The following is an 18,990-nucleotide window of genomic DNA, read 5'->3' as shown; positions in this document are numbered from 1 at the left end:
ATATCTGAGATTATTGATATTTCTCCTGGCAATTGGAGAAGGCAATGGCAACGCACTCCAGTACTCTTGCCTGGAAAATCCCATGGATGGAGGAGCCTGGTAGGCTGCAATCCATGGGGTCGCGAAGTGTCGGACACGACTGAGCAACTTCCCTTTCACTTTTCACTTTCATGCATTGGAGAAGGAAATGGCTACCCACTCCAGTGTTCTTGCCTGGAGAATCCCAGGGATGGCGGAGCCTGGTGGGCTGCTGTCTGTGGGGTCACACAGAGTCGGACACGACTGAAGTGACTTAGCAGCAGCAGCAGTTCCCAGCAATCTTGATTCCAGGTTGTGTTTCATCCAGCCCAGGTTTTCTCATGATGTAGTCTTCATATAAGTTAAGTAAGCAGGGGTGACAATATACAGTCTTCACGTACTCCTTTTCCTATTTGCAACCAGTCTGGTGTTCCATGTCCAGTTGTAACTGTTGCTTCCTGACCTGCATACAGATTTCTCAAGAGGCAGGTCAGGTGGTCTGGTATTCCCATCTCTTGAAGAATTTTCCTGAGATTGTTGTGATCCACACAATCAAAGGCTTTGGCATAGTCAATAAAGCAGAAGTAGATATTTTTCTGAAACTCTCTTGCTTTTACAATGATCCAACAGTTAGGTTCGGTCGCTCAGTCATGTGTGATTCTTTGTTACCCCATGAACCGCTGCACGCAAGGCCTCCCTTTCCATCACCAAATCCCGGAGTCTACCCAAACTGATGTCTATGAGTCGGTGATGCCATCCAACCATCTCATCCTCTGTCGTCCCCTTCTCCTCCTGTCCTCAATCTTTCCCAGCATCAGAGTCTTTTCAAATGAGTCAGCTCTTCACATCAGATGGCCAAAGTATTGGGAGTTTCAGCTTCAACATCAATCCTTCCAATGAACACCCAGGACTGAACTCCTTGCAGTCCAAGGGACTAAGATTCTTCTCCATCACCACAATCCAAAAGCACCATTTCTTTGGTCAACTCTGTTTATGGACCGACTCACATCTCTACCTGCTACTGGAAAAACAATAGCTTTGACATTAGGGACCTTCGTTTGCAAAGTGATGCCTTTGCTTTAAAATGCACTGTCTACTTTATGATACCTTTCCTCTCAAAGAGCAGGCTGTCTTTTCATTTCTTGACTGCAGCCATGTTCAGTGAGGCTCCAGCCGCCTCACCCTCCCACTGTCCCCACGCAAGCCTGACTTCTCTCCAGCTCGCGCCCCTGACCGCTGGCTCCACTCGGGCCCCGCCTCCAGGCCGCCACGCCTTTTCACTGAGCGTGCGCACAGCGTCACACACCCGGAATCGGAGAGGGGAGAGCGGAGGTCTCAGCCCAAAATGAGTTTCTGTCTTTCCTGTCAAATTTTCTTCTGGTAGTTAGCTTTCCTCTGTAATGTGAGTTGAGGGTCGCTACTGAACCTAAATTCCCGCGGCCGTCCCACCACCCCAAGCAAATTCAGATGTCCCTGTGTGGCGAAGAGGCGTCTCCGTTTTGTTTTAAACTCGCTCTGAAGCGGATGCCTGCGTTTGGTCCGAGACGCTTCTTTTCATACCTCTTTCCTGCTTAAAACCAATTTCTGAGCTCAGTGACCCCTTTGCCCTTCCTGCACCACGTGAAATTCTTTTGGGCGAAGTGGGTTTATTCGCTCCGCGGTCCCCAGGCTCGCCCTCTCGACCCCTGGAGGCCGCGCCGGCCCCCGCTCCCGGAGAGGCTCGGTCCTCTCCCTGGTCCTGGGATTCTAGAGCGCCCGTCCCGCTCCTGAGACCCTCAGGCTCCCAGCCGTTCAGTCGTCGCGTCTCATCAGGCCGGTAATTCTGCCTCTCAGGCATTCCTTTCTTAGAGCGTTACCCGGACTCCGTGTGGGGGGAGGTGGCCTGGGCCAGCCATGTGACAACTATGGTTCTGTGTCCCAAATACAACCCGCTGGAATGTGTCTCTTGCGGATGGGGGCTTCTTAATCAGTCGCCATCCCTGCAAATAGGAGGCCAGGAGGGTTAGGAGAAGCAGGGAGAGCGACTCCCAGAGAATTAGAAATTGAAGAAAGCATGATGGAGAAACGATGGCAACGAAGAGGATTGGTGAGGAACTTGAAAAGAGATAGCAACATGAAAGAGCATAAGCCTTGAAGGTAACGGTGGGTAAAGGAGAGAAGCTTAGAGAACAGCAGGGTCTCCAGTAAGTTAAAGGTGTGCAACATAGGGAGGTGGTGTTGAGTCCAGGGATGCTGTCTAACCATCTCATCCTCTGCCGCCCTCTTCTATAGCCTTCAACGGAGAAGAGCTGTAAATCAGGTCCCAAAGAGGGCGACAGTGGAGAGGCAGTTCACACAGAGACCCCGCAAAGGGGATACAAGATTTGGAACCTTGACCTACAGACAATATCCTGCTGGCAGAGAAAGGGGACTACTAGTGAATGGAATCAGCGATGCACTTTATGTTCTTGGGCTCCAAAATCACTGCAGACGGTGACTGCAGCCATGAAATTAAAAGACACTTGCTCCTTGAAAGAAAAGCTGTGACCAACCTGCTGCTAAGTCGCTTCAGTCATGTCCGACTCTGTGTGACCCCATAGACGGCAGCCCACCAGGCTCCGCCGACCCTGGGATTCTCCAGGCAAGAACACTGGAGTGGGTAGCCATTTCCTTCTCCAATGCATGAAAGTGAAAAGTGAAAGGGAAGTCGCTCAGTCGTGTCTGACTCTTAGCGACCCCATGGACTGCAGCCTACCAGGCTCCTCCATCCATGGGGTTTTCCAGGCAAGAGTTCTGGAGTGGGGTGTCATTGCCTTATGACCAACCTAGACAGCATATTAAAACATGTAGACATTAATTTATTTGCAGACGAAGTTTTAAATAGTCAAAGCTATAGTTTTTCCAGTAGTTATGTATGGATGTGAGAGTTGGATCATAAGGAAAGCTGAGCACAAAAGAATTGGTGCTTTTGAACTGTGGTGTTGGAGAAGACTCTTGAGAGTCCCTTGGACTGCACGGAGATAAAACCACTCAATCCTAATGGCAATCAGTCCTGAATATTCATTTGAAGAATTAATTGATTCTGAAGCTCCAATACTTTAGCCAGTTGTTGCGAAGAGCTGACTCTTTAGAAAAGACCCTGATGCTGGGAAAGACTGAAGGCAGGAAGAGAAGGGGATTACAGAGGATGCGGTGGCTGAATGACATCACCGAGTGGGTGCATGTTCAGCAAACTCCGGGAGTTGTTGAGTCAAGTCGCTCAGTCGTATCTGACTCTTTGCGACCCCATGGACTGTAGCCTACCAGGCTTCTCCGTCCATGGGATTTTCCAGGCAAGGGTACTGGAGTGGGTTGCCATTTCCTTCTCCAGGGGATCTTCCTGACCCAGGAATTGAATCCCAGGTCTCCTGCATTGCAGGCAGGGGATTTACCCTCTGAGCCACCAGAGAAGCCCAGGGAATTGATGATGGACAGGGAAGCCTGGCATGCTGCAGTCCATGGGGTCACAAAGAGTCCAACGCGACTGAGCAATTGAACTGAACTGAATGATTTGAGGAGCTGAGAAAGAAATTGAGCTGAAATGAGGCATTGCACTTGGAGGTACCAGAGAGTTCGGAGGAAGGGAGGGCAGAGATGGAGGAAGAAAGGCAGAAATACAGGGAGATTTTGGATTATCAGGGAGGTTGGACAGTAAGCATCTTTATGGGGAACAAATGGCAGAGAGAGGCAGGATGGGAGTCAGGGAAGAAGTAGAAAGGAGGACAGGCACAGCCGGAGAGCAGAGGGGAAGAGGAAGGGAGACAGAGAAAGAAATAGGGAAACAGATAAACCACATAAAGTGGAAACAACTAGTGTGCAGGTGGGGGAGGGGACTAGATCCAGAAGAGTGCTGAATCAATTGGATAAAGAATTAGGACGTGATACATTGATTTTTAGCTTTACAGTCTAATAAATTTAAATCTTCTTCCTTTAAATTATACAGAGGAGGATGAGAATTTCTAAACTGTCTGTAAGGTTTCTGGGTGTTGTAATTATTTGTATCGAAGGATAGCATCCTTGTGCAGTGCCTGTTGAAGTGGGAGCTAAAGCAGTGACTTGACTCTCAGAGGTGGGTCATCCCCTGTCCTTTTCCTGGTGTGGAGTAGAGGTTGTGGGAGAGAAGTGGTCCAAGAATTGACAGACTCTGTTACTACATGGTACCTTTTCAAGGAACTTTAAACATGTTCTTAGTGATGGTTTTCCTTTTTGCTTTCTCCTTTGTTTACATTTAATTCTTTTTGTAGCTTGGGTTAAAGATTAGTTCACTTGGTGCCTACTTCCTTTTCAACAATTATTTGCTTCTGATAAGATTTCGTGGTCTCCTATAATTAGGTTGAGGCATTCTTTTCTAAATATGCTATATTAAGTTTTTTCTTTCACTTTGCACCAGAATTATTCAGTGAAAAATTTTTAATAAGCTGATTAACTTTAGGTTTGTTGCATGTTTATTTGAGGCCCTTTTGCTGTCTTCTCTTTACGTTATATCTTGGAAATGTTTTTTGGTAACTAATAAATATTTATAGACTATTTTGATGAGCGCTTAGTAAGGATGTCAGTGATAATTTTTATTGAATCAAGACCTAATTTCAGCAGGCAGTATGATGGTCCATTTTCCTCTCTTTTATGTGGTCTGGTGACTAGTGAGCTATGAGTTGATCTGATGCTGTTTCCTCAAGTCCAGAAGGTGAGCAGCAGTGACCCCTGAAATGATGGCCAAATTGGGTGTGTGACTGTGTGTGGCAGTTCTTGGAGGGAGTTGCCACTTGTCCTTAGAATTTGAAGTGCATCAGTTTTCCACAATGCAACAAGGACAAGAGTAGGATGGAGGCGGGAACATAGGCTCAGAGTCAGAGACAATCATGAGCCGTCTTCTGTGAATAAAGGTCAATATGAAGCGACGCCTGCCACCTCCACTTGCTTCCCTGTGTCCTCAGGGCAGCATCCTGACTCCTCAGGTGGCTCTACAGCCCTTTGTCATCCTCTGGTCTCTGCCAGTGTCTCCAGCCTCATCCTGGAAGCTGACCCTATTCTCATGGTCTGTCTGTCCTGGTCACATTCACTTAGTCCTTGTTCATAGACACCAAAACCTTCTCTGTCTTGGATCTTAGTTTTTCTTTTACCTTTGATCATTACATCACCGTGGCTCTTGCTCTTTCTGTTCCTTCAGGTCTAGGCCAGAGACGTCTCCCCATCTCCCTCTGATATTTGCTGTCACATTAACCAGATTTACTGCTTCTATATTAATCACATTCATCAGAGATGCCCTTCTTCCTTAATTATTTGTAATCTTTCCTCTTTTCCCTACACTGAAGGATGCCCCATATTCCTTTTCCTCCCAGGATGCTTGCAGCATCTCACTCTGGGGGTGAGGACTGGAAATGTGGGTTCAGCTGAAGAATTCTCAGAGGAGACAGAGGGCAAAGGGTAGGTGATGATGGTTGCTATATCTGTTCTAGACATTTCAAGTCTAATTGATCCTTACCCCATGTGTTCACTTAATTACTCAATAAAAAAAAGATGTGAGGAATCCTGAAAAGCCTGATAGATCTAGCGTGTTGAAGTGCCACCTTTTTAGTCTGCTGTGTCACTGCTCACTGCAGCCTCCAGGTCTTCTAACCTCTGTCCATCCAGGGACTGTTTGCCATCTGGGACAGCAGCTTTGCCTTCTAGCAGTTCATCTACTCAGAGCAGGGGATGCTGAGTTTACTGTGGTTAGAGTGACCAGAAGGTATGGAAGTTAAATGCACATGAAGGAGACATCTCCCCATACGACAAGTGCACGCCCCCTTAATGACCTGAGGTATCTGGCAGTGAGCTGTGAGCACAGAGAAGAGGAGCCAGTGAGATGGGACCTCTCTTTTGTGACTTCTTTACCAACCATCCCTCAACTGCATAAAGTCTGCTATTGCTGACAGGTTTTCCCAAGAGGATCAGGTTCTTGGTCTCCGTTCTGAATGCTCAGTGTTCTTGGATTTACAGCTTGGGCGTGTTTTTGTTGCGATACCCATGCCTAGTAGTCTCTGCTCTTTAGCCCTCTTGTTCAGCTGTGCCTGGAGAAGAGGCAGTGAAAAGGGTTTCAGGTCAGCTGAGGTGCCCCCTGCTGCTGTGTACATGAGGCCTCACCAGGAGGAGAGTGTGATGCCAGGAAAAGTGGAAAAGTGCCTGTGTTGGACTCTGTGCTGGAGTTGACTGTCCTGCGTCCTTCCTGAGACAGCGCGTGACAGAGAACTGTCTGTTCCACATGGTGAGGTCCTGCCTGTGTGTGTGGTTGGTACACAGGAAGGGGCTGTGTTGACTCTAAGCATTAAACTGCATGTTTTCCACTTTCTTGATACCGCTCTGAAGCCTCCTGTTGCCTGAGGATGCCCAGAAGAGGAAGAAGAGGAAAAAACAGGCAGGAATGGCTCTTTCTCAAGTAAGATCATATTCTCAGTGGATTCTCAGTCTGTCCTTCCTGAAATACCCATCTTTGGACTCGCTAATCTTGTCTGACTCTGGAGTATCCTGTCTCACACCTTTACATGCACACTCAACCAGACACCTTCTGTCAGGGTCTGTCGTCCTCACTTAGATCCTGTCTCCCCATGACCCGGTGACCTGGACCTTGTGAGGAGGTTCCCCTGAGCACCATCCTGGGCAGGGCTTCTCACCCACGGGTTGGAGATGGGGTCTCAGTGCTGTTGGGCAGCAGGGATTGCTTAGGGCCCATCTGGATATGCTGTCTGCTCTCTGTCAACCAGGGTAAGGAAGCTGCAGGTGGACATCAGGTATTAACATGCACTGTACGTTGTAAAATATGGATAGAGACCACTAAGGGGAAATCAGTCCTGACTTTTGTAGTACATTTAAAAGTAATTGAGCCTCCTTGAAAATCTTAAGGATTTGGGGATGGAATGGAAAGCTTAGAAAGAGACTTCGGGGCTAGGGTATGTTTCATTATAACATCTAATTGAAACTATGAAATCAACACTTTTTAAAAAATTTATTTTCTGGCCACATGATGCAGCTAGTGGAGTCTTAGTTCCCTGAGTAGGAATTGAACCTGAAACCCTGCAATAAAATATGAGTACTTAACCACTTGACCTCCAGGAAATTCCCCAACTTTCCTAATCTCAGTGTAATATTTTGTTCATGGAATAAAAAGATAAGCTTTGGCTTTTGTTAATAACTGGATACCTAACATTAAGGATTAAATCATATTACTGTTTTTTAAATATTTTTATTTGTTGTACTGGCTCTTCATTGTTGCAGTGGCTTTTATCCCATTCTGTGTGGTGGCCACTCTCTAGTTGCAGTGTGTGGGCATTGTTGGGGCTTCTCTTTTCTTGCAGCATAGGCTCTAGAGGAGGCTGGCTTCAGTGGTTTAACCTTCTGGGCTCTAGAGCCTGGCTCAGAAATTGAGGCTCATGGGCTTACTTACCCCTTGGCATATGGGATTGTTCCGGAGCAGGAATCAATGCCATGTCTCTTGCACTGACCAATGGGTCCTTTACCACTTTGCTACCAGGGAAGCCCTCATATTATTTTTAAATATAGATTTTATAGAGATTGTAGTTAAACTCTTTTGTATGTTACTTTATGCTTACACTACTTTTTATTTTTTTGAACTAGTATAAAATAATGTTGAGGACTCCTCCTAGTACAGTGGAGAAGAATGTGCCTGCCAATGTAGGGTGCACGGTTCCACCCCAGGTCCAAGAAGATCCCTCAAAGCAACTAAGCCCATGCGGCACAACTACTGAGCCTGTGCTTCAAAACAAGAGAAGGCACTGCAGTGAGAAGCCTGTGCACTGCAGCCTCAACTGGAGAAAACCCACTCATAGCAATGTTCTGTGTGGCAAGGGCTTTGATCAAACTGCAGAGCTTGCAGTTCATCAGAGATATACTGGGGAGAAACTTTGTAAATGTGTGTGTGGAAAGGACTTCAGGCAAACTTCAAGCTGTGCGGTTCATGGAAGAATTCATACTGGAGAGAAACCTGACAAATGTAACAATTTTGACAAACGTTTTATTGCACAGTCATCCTTAACTCCGCATCAGGCAGTTCCTATAGGAGAGAAAGCATAGAAATGTAATTTGGTGGAGGAGTCTTCAGTTCCCGCTCTTACTTTGCAGTTCATCAGAGAATTCTTACCGGAGAGAAGCCATGTAAATGTGATATCTGTTGCAAGGGTTTTAGTCATATTGGAAAACTTGTAGTTTATTGAGGAAGTCATACTGGAGAGAAAGCATATAAATGAGATCTCAGCGGCAAGTCCTTTAATCTAAATGCAAACCTTGAAGTTCATCATAGAATTCATACTGGGGAGAAACCTTAGAAAGGTAACAATTGTGCCAAACATATTAGTGAACAGTCAGCTTTAACTCACCGCCGTGCAGTTCATGTAGGAGAGAAAGCATAGAAATGTGATGTATGTGGCCAGTGCTATATTTGAAATGACCATGTTAGAAATCACAGATAATTGATAGTGGAGAAAAATGTTAAGAATGGAACAATTGTGAGACACATTTAGCGCAAATGTAATGAGTATGGCAAAGCCTTTAATCTGAATTCAGGCCTTATAATTCATCAGAGAATTCATACTGTATAGAAAGCATTCAAATTTGGCAGAGCTTCTAGTGCTTGCTCAGCCTTAACTGACTGTTAGGCGGTTCCTAGAGGAGAGAAACCACATAAATGTAATTTATGTGACAAACCCTTCGGTCACAAGGAATGACTTTGCTGATCATCTGAGAATCCATATGGCAATGAAAACTTACAAGTATAGTAAATGCAGAAAAGTATATCCACTTTTTGACTCTCAGAAAAGTCAAACTGGAGGAAAACCACATGAAATGTGCTAGGTGTGGCAAAGCTTTGATTCTGTGTTCAGATGTAACTAACCATTAGATAATTAATTAGAATTCAAATCTTACCCATGTAGTGCATGTGTTATGTGTTTCGGAAGCCATTTGGTTTTTACAAAATTCATACTGGTGAGAAGCCATACATTTAGAGCGCAGTCAATCCCTCCAGTCTAGAGTGGAGGGAATCATAAATTTACTGTGTGTGGTCAGAGCTTTAGTAACAGGCTGATCATTCCCATAATGAGATTATTCATAATATAGAGAGACCTTACAAGTGTATGAGGGTGGCAAATCCTTCAGTTAGCATTCAGGCCTGAAAAGACATCAGGTGATCCATCCTGGAGAGACCATCCAAATGCAATCAATGTGGCCAGGCTTTTCAGGTGTTTACACATTCAGCTTCTTGAGAATATTCCCTAGGTAGAAGCTATATCAATGAAATGAGTGCATCAGGGGTTTTAGACAACAGTCTGAAGTCAGGATTCATTAAAGAACTCATTCTGGAGAGAAAGTTTACAAGTGACATGAGTGTGTCGAACCTTTACCTCAGGGTCACACCTTACCAACCATCAGGTTCTAGCAAGAACCTTGCTAGTGTACAGAATGTGGCAAGGCCTTCAGGTACTGCTTCAAACTCGTGGTTCACCAAACACTTTATAATTAGAAATGCAATGACTATTATAGCTTTTAAAATTGCGTCTCGCTCTTTAGGGATTCTGGAATCATATATGCCTTTTCTTTTTAATACAATGTCTGGTTTTATCATAACTTTCCTTGCAAGGAGCTGCTGCTACTAAGTCATTACCATCGTGTCCGACTCTGTGCGACCCCATAGATGGAAGCCCACCAGGCTCCCCCGTCCCTGGGATTCTCCAGGCAAGAACACTGGAGTGGGTTGCCATTTCCTTCTCCAATGCGTGAAAGTGAAAAGTGAAAGGGAAGTCGCTCAGTCGTGTCCGACTCTTTGCGACCCCATGAATCGCAGCACGCCAGGCCTCCCTGTCCATCACCAACTCCCGGAGTTCACTCAGACTCACGTCCATCGAGTCAGTGATGCCATCCAGACATCTCATCCTCTGTTGTCCCCTTCTCCTCCTGCCCCCAATCGCTCCCAGCATCAGAGTCTTTTCCAGTGAGTCAACTCTTCGCATGAGGTGGCCAAAGTACTGGAGTTTCAGCTTCAGCATTATTCCCTCCAAAGAAATCCCAGGGCTGATCTCCTTCAGAATGGACTGGCTGGATCTCCTTGCAGTCCAAGGGACTCTCAAGAGTCTTCTCCAACACCACAGTTCAAAAGCATCAATTCTTCAGCGCTCAGTCTTCTTCACAGTCCAACTCTTACATCCATACATGACCACAGGAAAAACCATAGCCTTGACTAGACGGATCTTCGTTGGCAAAGTAATGTCTCTGCTTTTGAATATGCTATCTAGGTTGGTCATAACTTTCCTTCCAAGGAGTAAGCGTCTTTTAATTTCATGGCTGCAGTCACCATCTGCAGTGATTTTGGAGCCCAGAAAAATAAAGTCTGACACTGTTTCTGTTTCCCCATCTATTTCCCACGAAGTGATGGGACCAGATGCCATGATCTTCGTTTTCTGAATGTTGAGCTTTAAGTCAACTTTTTCACTCTCCACTTTCACTTTCATCAAGAGGCTTTTGAGTTCCTCTTCACTTTCTGCCATAAGGTGGTGTCATCTGCATATCTGAGGTTATTGATATTTCTCCCCACAGTCTTGATTCCAGCTTGTGTTTCTTCCAGTCCAGCGTTTCTCATGATGTACTCTGCATATAAGTTAAATAAGCAGGGTGATAATGTACAGCCTTGACGGACTCCTTTTCCTATTTGGAACCAGTCTGTTGTTCCATGTCCAGTTCTAACTGTTGCTTCCTGACCTGCATACAGATTTCTCAAGAGGCAGGTCAGGTGGTCTGGTATTCCCATCTCTTTCAGAATTTTCCACAGTTTATTGTGATTCACACAGAGGTGATTACAGTAATGAATTGTTTCTCCCCGCCGCCCACCCCACCCACTGCGCCCGGAGGCCCGGCCCCTGACGCCCTGAAGTCCTCCTAACACTTCCGCTGTCCCCAGGCGTGTTCGGCTTCGCTCAACGCCCCGGCCCCGAGCGGCTAGGCTCCGCTGAGTCCCCGCCCCTAGGCCGCTCCCCCCTTTCACTGCGCGTGCGCGCAGCGTGCCACAAACCAGGAAGCGGAGCGGGGCGAGTGGAGGTCTCAGCTCAGCGTGAGTTTCTCTCTTTCTAATCAAACCTGCGGCCTGCTGCCTCATTTCCTCGGTACCACGAGCCTCAGGTTCGCTAGTGACTCTAAATCCCTGCGCTCGTCCCATCATCCCCAGCAAGTTAAGACGTCTTGGTGAGCGGCAAAGGGGCGCCTCCATTTTGCTTTAAAGTCGCTCTGAAGCCGCTTCCAGCTTTTGGTCCACAGCGACGCTGCTCTTTCCTGCTTCAAACCATTTACTGACCTCACTGACCCCTCTGCCCTTCCTACACCGCATACAGTTCTCTTCGGCGAGGTGGGTTTATTAGCTCCGCGGCCCCCATCCTCGTCCTCTCGGCCCCTAGCCGCGCTGGCCACCCCGCTCCCCGGTCCTGGGATTCTGGAGAGCCCGCCCCGCTGCTGAGACCCCTTCCCTCCCAGTCATTCTCACCTCAAGCCTCCTCAGGCGGGTCCTTCCGCCCCGCAGGCCTTGCCTTCATAGTGACGTTGCCCTGACCCGTGTCTTGGAGGTGACCTGCGCTAGCCACGTGACACCCGAGGTTCTTCCATTCCAGATTCCACCCATTGCAGTTTGGCTCTGGCGGGAACTGGGCTTATTATTCAGTCGCCATCACTGCAAATAGGAGGCCAGGGGGGTCAGAAACAGCAGACAGCGACTCCTAGAGAAATATTTAATTGAGATAAGCATGAGGGAGAAGCGATGGCAGTGAACAGGATTGTGAGGAAATTGTGAAGAGACAATAGCCTGAAAAAAAAATCGGCCTTGAAGGTAGCGGTTAGGTAAAACGTTTAGAGAAAAGCAGAATTTCCTGAGAATTAAAGGTGAGCAAGATAGGGAGGTAGTGGTGTTCATTCCGAGTCTTTACGACCCCCCTATTTCCCAGAGTTTGCTCAGATTCATGTCTGTTGAGTCCAGGGATGTTATCTAACCATCTCATCCTCTGCGGCCCCCTTCTATAGCCTTCAAGGGGGAGGGGCTGTAAATCACGGGTCCCAAAGAGGTCAACAGTGGAGAGGCAGTTCACACAGAGAGCCCGCAAAGGGGATACTAGAGTTGGGATCTTGACCTACAGGGCAATATCCTGCTGAGAGAGAAAAGGGATTCCTAGTGATTGGAGGAGCTGAGAAAGGAAGCTGAGAGGAAGCATAGCCACTTGGGGGTGCCAGAGAGGGGAGGAAGGGAGGCAGAAATTCATGGAGATTTAGGATCATCAAGGAGGTTGGATTAGAAGCATTTTACAGGGAACAGATGGCAGAGAGGCCGGATGGGAGTCAGGGAAGAAGTAGAGAGGAGGACAGGCACAGCAGGAGCGCAGAGGGGAAGAGAAAGTGAGACGGAGAAAAAAGTAGGGAAACATAAACTAAATAAAGTGGAAACAACTAATGTGCAGGTGGGGGAGGGGACTAGATCTAGATGAGTGCTGAATCGATTTGATCAGGATTTTTAAGTCGTGACACATTGATTTTTGGCTTTAGAATCTACTAAGTTTAAAACTTTCTTTTTTAAATTATACAGATGAAAATGAGAATTGCAAAACTTCTGTCTGTAAGGCTTGTGCATTTTGTAGTTATCTGTATTAAAAGATAACATCCATGTGCAGAGGCTATAGAGGTAGGGGCTGCGGCAGTGACTTGATTCTCTCAGAGGTGAGTCACCCCCTTCCCTTTTCCTGGTGCAGAGCAGAGGTTATGGAGAGGAGAAGTGGGGCAAGAACTGACTCTCTTACTACATGATGCCTTTTCCAGGCACAGTAAAAATATTCTTTGTGATGGTTTTACTTTTTGCTTTCTCCTTTCTTTATATTTCATTATTTTGTATCTTGGGATAAAGATTAGTTCATTGAATACCTACCTTCTTGTAAACAATTATTCACTTGTGAAATAAGATTTGGTGGACTCCTGTAATTAATTCATGTCATTCTTTTCTAAATACTCTATATTCTGAATTTTTTTTTTTACTTTTATACCAGAATTCTTCAATGAAAAAAATTTTAATAAGCTGATTCACTTTAGGTTTGTTTCACATTTATTAGAGGCCCATATGCTGTTTCTTGTTTATGTTGTATCTTGAAAACATTTTTTGGTAACTAATAAATAGTTATAGACCATTTTGATGAATGTTTGGTAAGGGTGTCAGTGATCTTTTATATTAAGAGTCACAACCTAATTTAAGCAGTTAGTCTGATACTCCATTTTCCTCTCTTTTATGTGATCTAGTAACTAGTGAGCTATGATTTGGTCTGATGATGCTTCCTCAGGTCTAGAAGCTGAGCAACACTGACCCCTGAAATGATTGGCCAAATTGGGTGTGTGACTGTGTGTGTGGCAGTTCTTATTGTAGGGAGAGCCCACGTGTTATTAGAATTTGAAATAGGTCCCAGTCTTTGAAAATGAAAAAGGACAACAGTAGGATGGAGGCGGGAACATAAGCTCAGACCCTGAGAGGAAGTCATGAGCCATCTTCTGTGAATAAAGCTCAGTCTGTAGGGAGGCCTCCCACCTCTTGCCAGGGTCTCCAGCCTCATCCTGGGAGCCGACCCCGTTCTCATGGTCAGTCTGTCCTGGTCACATTCACTTAGTCCTTGTTCATAAACACCAAAACCTTCTTGTCTCGGATCTTAGTTTCTACTCCTACCTTTGGTCATTGTATCACTGTTGCCCTAGCGCTTTCTGTTCCTTCAGGTCTGGGCCAGAGAGGTCTCACCATCTCCTTCTGATATTCTCTGTCATGTTAACCAGGTTTACTGCTTCTGTATTAATTACCCTCATCAGATATGCCCTTCTCCTTTAATTATTTGGAGTCTTTCCTCTTTTCCCTTCATTGAAGGGTTCACCGTATTCCTCTTCCTCCCAGGATGCTTGCAGCATCTCACTCTGGGGGTGAGGACTGGGACTGTGGGCTGGGCTGAAGAATCCTCAGGGATGATGGAGGTTATAGGCTTGGTGATGATGGCTCCCATATTTGTTCTGGACATGTCAACTCTGATTGATCCTTACCCCATGTGGAGACTTAATTACTCAAAAGCAAAAGGATGTTGGAGTCCTAAAAAGCCTGGCAGATCCAGTGTCTTGAGGTGTCCCCATGTTTTAGTTTGCAGTGTCACTGCTCACTGCAGCCCCCAGGTCTTCTAAGCTCTGTCCATGCAGGGACCAGTTGCCATCTTGGACAGCAGCTTTGCCTTCAGTTCATCTGCTCAGCAGCAGATGCTTAGTTTCTTGTGATTAGACTGGTCAGTATCTTAAGGGAGTATGTAGGAGATGACACCTCCCTATCCCCAAACCACCCTCCCCCCGTTAATGAGCTGACGTATCTTCTAGTTAGCTATGAGCAGGGAGAACAGGAGCCAGTGAGATTGGGGTCTCTCTCTCTTTGTGACTTCTTTACTGAACTCAGTCCAACCATCCCTCAACACATAACATCCTTGTTGCTGAGTGGTTTCCCCAAGAGGACCAGCTTCTTGGTCTCCATACTGAGTGTCCAGTGTCCTTGGATTTGCAGCTAGGGCGCATTTCTTTTGCAATGCCCACGCCTAGAGGTCTCTGCTCTTGTTCAGCTGTGCACGGAGAAGGGGTAGAAAAATAGGAGAAAGTGAGGGGGAGCTTGTCGGGGTTTCCAGGAGGGTTGTGGGAGCAGGGGTGTGCCTTTTAATGAACCCGATGAATCGTGTGTGTGTCTGAGAGAGGGAGAGACAAGCATAGTTGTGAGATCACGGGGTGTATGGACCTATTGACACAGCCGGTCTCAGTTCTGGCTGGAGGCCCTGGACGTGGGCTCATGGCTAATTGTGGGCTGCGTGGAATGGGGGGCATGCCAGCGTCTTAGCTCAGTTTTCCGGGGACACAGATGCTGTGACTGAGGTTTGCATGACTGGGTTTAATTGGGAATCTCGTGATCACACCTGTGGAGGAAGGAAGGCTGTGGGATTGGGAAGAATGTTATCCTGCAGTGTGTTAGAAGCAAGGCCTGAGCTGAGCCCACAGGGAGGTGTGGGTGCAGGAGGATGGGGACAGTGGTCCCAGAGAAGGGAGAGGGGACCCAGGAGGTGCCCCACAGCACCCCCTCCACACAGTGGATTTTTTGTGGTCTTTAGGGAGGGCGAGAATTAAGTATGCAACCCATAGAATAACTGTCAGTAAAACCGCAGAGATCACTTTGTGGGTTACCTTTGGTATTTCTGTTATTTTGAGTTGCTCATGAAGAAAGTTTCAGATGCAATTTGGAAGTTAAAAAAAAACACAAAACTTGGAGTGTTTCTGTGGAAGATATTGAAGTCACATTGAGATATGTGCATCAGCCTACATATCTGATGCACATATCTCAATGTGATATCTCAAAAAACTCTGTCTTTTATTATTAGAGTTTGGAGATAACAGTTTGGGAACTGGCTGGTGTCACTCATGTCTGACTTTTGCAACCCCATGGCCTGTAGCCTGCAGGCTCCTTTCCATAGAATTCTCCAGGCAGGAATACTGGAGTGAGCTGCCATTCTCTTCTCCAGGGCGTCTTCCCAACCGAGGGATCGAACCCGGGTCTCCAACATTGGCAGCGGATTCTTTAACATCTGAGCTACCAGAAAAGTCCTGGTAGGTAGCATACACTCAGAGAAACACAAACACGTATATAATGACATGCACCCATAAAAATGGCGATTTTTGTCACTTGGGATCACTTGGATGAATGTAGAGAATATTATGCTAAGTGAATTAAGGCAGGTAGGAAAAGACTGATTGTATGTGCTCACATATATGTGGAATGTAAAAATCTGAAACCACTAGTAGCAGACAGTGGGATGGTGGTTGTCTGGGGCTGGGAGGTGGGGAAGAGGGGGAGATGTTGGTCAAAAGGTACAGAATGAGTTGTAAAATGAGTGCATCCTGGGGCGGTGTGTGCAGCACGCTGACTGTAGTTAATCCTGTTCTGTTACTGCATGCTGGGAATTTGTCAGGAGAGTATGTCATCAGTGTTGTCACCACACACAGAACATGGGAATTTGGAGGTGATGGATGTATTGGTTCGTGGATTGTGATAAATATTTCACAGTGTAGGACGTGTGTCACATGGTCATATTGTGCATGGTATGTATACACATCCCTTCTTGTTAGTCAGTTCAATGTCAGTCAGGCTGGAAAAGAAGAAAGTGGGAGGTAGGCTGGACTTGACCCCTTGAGTGGTATTCAACCCAGGCTTCACATGAGATCATGAGGCATTTTGCCCGGGCATCTATTGTACCCCTCCCCCAACAGACATGCTCCTCAGGTTCTCGTTGTGGGGCCTTGCCCCAGGAATGCGCACAGGCTGCAGATGATTCTGATCTGGACACTGCATTGAGCACCAGGGCTCTTAGTCTCCACTTCTGAGACAGATCAAGCCCTGGGAGAGGGGAGGGCACTCTGCTCTGAGTGGGGCTGGACCAGGGCCTGCTGTGTGACCTGAAGGGCATCGGGTGAACGGAGGTGCTCCCTCCTGCTGTGTACATGAGGCCTCACCGGGAGGGGAGTGTGATCCGAGGGAAAGTGTGGAAAAGTCCCGTGTTGGACTCTGTGCGGGAGTTGACTGTCCTGAGTCCCTCCTGAGACTGTGGCCACAGAGGACTGTCCGTTCCACACGGTGAGGGCTTCCCTGTATGTGTGGTTGGGGCTCAAGAGGGGGATGTGTTGGCTCTAAGCATTAAATACCATGTTTTCCACCTTCTTGACACTCCTTTGAAGACTCCTGTTACCTGAGGAATAAGTCCAGAAGAGGAGGAAAGTGAAAGAAAACGTGTCAGTAATGGCTCTTTCTCAGGTTAGGTCATATTCTCAGTGGATTCTCAATCTGTCCTGCCTGAAATACCCATTTTTGGACTCGCTAATCTTGTCTGACTCTGCAGTGCCTTGTCTGACTCCTGTACATTCACACTCACCTGGGGCCTTCCGTCAGGGTCTGTTGTCCTCACTTAGATCGAGTCTCCCCATGACCCGGTGACCTGGCCCTTGTGAGGAGGCTCCTCTGTGCACTGAACAGCAGGGCTTCTCACCCACTGGTTGTAGACAGGGTGTCTCAGTGCTGTTGGGCAGCAGGGATTGCTTAGGGCCCGTCTGGATGCGTTGTCTGCTCTCTGTCAACCAGGGTAAAGAAGCTGCATGTAGATGTGAGATATTAAAATGCTTAATACATGCCAAAATCTGAAAAAGAGTCCAATGAGGGAAAATCAGTCCTACTTTTTATAGTACGTTTAAAACTAAGTGAGGATCTTCTTGAAAATCTTAAATGTTTGGGAGTGAAATGAAAAGTTCAGAAAGAGACCTCAGGGCTAGAGAGTGTTTCATTACAGCATCTAATTTAAACTATGAAATATAGTTTGCTAATTATTTATTCTTCCTTTTTGGCCACACGATGCAGCTTGCAGGGTCTTAGTTCCTTGAGGAGGACTTGAACCTGAAACCCTGTGGTGTAAGTGCAAGATCTTAAACCCTGGACCGATAGGGAATTCCCCCAGCTTTGCTAACCTTGATGCAATATTTGGTCATGGAATGAAAAGATAAACTTTGGATTCTGTTAATAACTACATACCTAACATTAAGAATAAGATAATATTACTATATTTAAATATACTTTTCTGCTGTACTGGCTCTTCATTGCTTCACTGGCTTTATCCAGTTCTGGCGAGTGATGGCCACTCTCTAGTTGTGGTGTGTGAGCTCCTCATTACGGTGGCTTCTCTTTTCTTGCAGCCCAGGCTCTAGAGCATGCTGGCTTCAGTAGTTTCACCTGCTGGGCTCTAGAGCTCTGGCTCAGAAATTGAGGCTCACAGGCTTAGATGCCCCCTGGCATGTGAAATCTTACCGACCAGGGATCAAACCTGTGTCTCTTGCACTGCACAGTGGTTTCTTTATCACTGAGCCTCCAGGAAAGCCCTCATATTTTTAAATACAGCTATTATATACAGATTAGAATACATCTTCTGTATGTGACTTTCTGCTTGTATTTTCATTTTTTTAAACTAGTATACTGAGCGACTGAACTGAACTGAACCGAAGATAATATTGAGGACTTCCCTGGTAGTACAGTGGATAAGAATGTACCTGCCAATGTATGGTGCACGGGTCCCATCCCAGGTCCAGGAAGATGCCTCAGAGCAATGACGCCCAGGTGCCACAACTACTGAGCGTGAGCTCTGCAGTCCGGGAGCCATAACTACTGAAACCCACACACTCTATGCTCCAAAACAAGAGAAGCCACTGTAATGAGAAGCCCGTGCACTGCAGCTGCAAATAGAGAAAGCCTGCTCACAGCAACAAAGACTCAGCAAAACCCAAGTAAATAACTTAAAAAAGACATAGAATGAAGATAAATTACTGAAGTACAAATTGATGCATTTTTAATGTCCCAAAGATGTGGAAATACAGATGAATAAAAGAAAATGAGAGTATCATCCCAGAATGTGTCAAAAGGCATCACCTTGGAGTAGGAAATGGCCACCCACTCTAGTATTCTTGCCTGAAAATCCCATTAACAGAGGAGCATGGCGGGCTACCACGAGGTTGCAAAGATCTGACACGACTAAGCGACTAAGGAGCAGCAACCTCCACACACAGCAGAGTGAGCTCTGAAAAACAAATCTAAACCTCTGGTTTACCTCCTGTAGATTCTTCAGTGACTTCTAGTTACTTTTGGAATAAAGTCCTAAATCCAAAGACCTTGTAGAAAGCAGCCTCTACCTGGCATCACCCCTCTTTGTTCCCTGTGTCCCAGATAGACTGGCTTCTGTTCACTAAATATCTTCGTGCCTCAGAGCTGGCACTCAGGCTGTTCTCTCTGCTTGCAACACTCTTCCATTTCCCACCTTGCCAATGCTAAGTGTTTCCTCCTCACAGAGACCTTGT

General features: G+C 46.4%; 1 protein-coding gene across 15 annotated transcripts in view; it reads left to right on the top strand.

Annotated features, from left to right (window-relative positions):
- The first annotated feature begins 10,970 nt into the window (after positions 1-10,970).
- Positions 10,971-18,990, top strand: part of LOC147354469 (uncharacterized) — a 50,485-nt gene continuing 42,465 nt past the window's right edge. For 3 of the 15 annotated variants that reach the window (XR_015146413.1, XR_015146423.1, XM_086354142.1), the window contains exons 1-2: positions 10,971-11,128; positions 15,624-15,708. The gene's annotated coding sequence lies outside the window, so the exon portion shown is untranslated. Of the gene's footprint in view, positions 11,420-15,623; positions 15,709-16,833; positions 16,910-17,506; positions 17,558-18,990 lie in introns of all 15 variants that reach the window. The other 12 variants (XR_015146422.1, XR_015146415.1, XM_086354141.1 and 9 more) reach the window with 8 other exon arrangements.

The sequence above is a fragment of the Bos grunniens genome, chromosome 18 (genome assembly GCF_055505025.1).
Source record: "Bos grunniens cultivar Pamir isolate PY7600 chromosome 18, Bosgru_T2T1.0, whole genome shotgun sequence".
Classification (NCBI taxonomy): domain Eukaryota; kingdom Metazoa; phylum Chordata; class Mammalia; order Artiodactyla; family Bovidae; genus Bos; species Bos grunniens.
Note: the sequence above shows the minus strand (reverse complement) of the source record. Positions and strands in the feature narration are given on the sequence as shown.